Source organism: Humulus lupulus, chromosome 2 (genome assembly GCF_963169125.1).
Source record: "Humulus lupulus chromosome 2, drHumLupu1.1, whole genome shotgun sequence".
Taxonomy (NCBI): domain Eukaryota; kingdom Viridiplantae; phylum Streptophyta; class Magnoliopsida; order Rosales; family Cannabaceae; genus Humulus; species Humulus lupulus.
Genome location: NC_084794.1, coordinates 200,536,629 through 200,538,301, shown reverse-complemented (window position 1 = coordinate 200,538,301; position 1,673 = coordinate 200,536,629). Strand labels below are relative to the sequence as shown.

At 41.3% G+C, this 1,673-nt stretch overlaps 1 non-coding gene across 1 annotated transcript; it reads left to right on the top strand.

Moving 5' to 3' along the window:
* The first annotated feature begins 788 nt into the window (after positions 1-788).
* LOC133820177 (small nucleolar RNA R71) lies at positions 789-895 on the top strand. Its single transcript, XR_009886606.1, has one exon. It is a non-coding gene; the product is annotated as a small nucleolar RNA R71 (small nucleolar RNA).
* The last annotated feature ends 778 nt before the right edge of the window (positions 896-1,673 follow it).

Sequence of the window (1,673 nt, the reverse complement as noted above, 5' to 3'; positions counted from 1 at the left end):
GGCACTGTTCTTTAGGATTTACTTCTGTAGTGCTAGGAAAATTTCCTTGAGCTCTATTAGTCATTAAAGTAGCCAATTGCCCTATTTGAGTCTCCAAACTTCTTATGGATGCCCTAGTTTCAGTCATGAACTGGTTAAGCACATCAGGTTGAGGTTCAGCTGGTTTCATTGGTATTTGGGGAGGTGGTCTATTTTGTGGTTGATAATAGACCGGAGGAGGATTTTGGTGTGCATATTGTTGTGGATATGGTGGCCTATTTTGGGTAGGTATATAAGGTGGCTGAGGTTGAGGATAAGGTTGGAGGGTGTTTTGGTTGTTAGACCAAGAAAAATTGGGATGGTTCTTCCAAGCTGAATTGTAAGTCAAGGAATTTGGATTGTTTGGCTGTCTTTGGTAATTTCCTATGGCTTGAACTTCTTCCATGGGCATATTATTCATGTCTGTAGCAGGGCATTGGTTTGGTTGATGGGATGTACCACACACTTCACATGAGTTTTGAACTTGCATAGCTTGAGAGGGTAGTGTGGTCTTTTGCAATTGCTTTGTCAAGGCTGCTACTTGAGCGGTAAGCATGGTTATGGCATCCACTTCCATCATTCCAGCCACCTTCTTTGGCTGGCCCCTTTCATTTGGCCATTGGTAATTGTTCATCGCCATCTCCTCTAATAGCTCATATGCCTCATTAGCACTTTTGCTCATAAAGGCACCTCCCGCCGCTGCATCTATAATTGTTCTTGTCGTCCCATTCAACCCATTATAGAAGTTATGCACCAACATCCACTTTTCTATTCCATGGTGCGGACACTTCCTTAGCAACTCCTTAAAACGCTCCCAAGAATCATACAATGACTCTCCATCCAACTAATAAAAATTATTAATCTCACCCCTTAACTTAGCAACCTTCGCTGGAGGAAAGAACTTGGCAAGAAATTTCTGAGCTAACTCCTCCCATGTAGTGATCGAATTCACTTGTAAAGAAATCAGCCAACTTTTCGCCCTATCCCTCAACGAAAATGGGAATAGCCTCAGTCTTATAGCATCATCGCTCACCCCATTCATCCTGAACGTAGCACATAACTCCAGGAAATTAGCTATGTGTAGATTAGGGTCCTCCGTCGGCATACCTCCAAACTAAACAGTTATTTGAACCATCTGAAGGATGGCTGGTTTGATCTCAAAGTTGTTGGCAGCAATGGTTGGAGGTCTAATGCATGAATGCACTCGTGTAACAGTAGGAAGTACATAATCTCTCAGTGTTCGTGCTCCTTGCTCCCTTGGAACCTCAGCAACCCCTTGACCATTATTAGCACCATTTCCCAGATTATCAGCCATGGTGAATTCCAATTTCCTTTTTATCTTCCGGTTTTTCCTGCACGTTCTTTCAATTTCCCGGTCTATTGGTATAACCTGTTTTTTTCTATTGCTTCGCATATACCAACTAGTCCTGAAACACAAGAGAACCTTGATCCGGATTAAATGTAAAAAAAAAAAACAATCAATTTAGAACAAAAATTAACTTATTGATATTAATAAAAACAGTCCCCGGCAATGGCGCCAAAAACTTGATCACCAAAATATAACACGCAAGTATACGCGGTCTAATCAAGTAATATATGATAAGTCAAGTGTCGATCCCACGAAGACTGATATTAATCACCAACAATTAATTCCT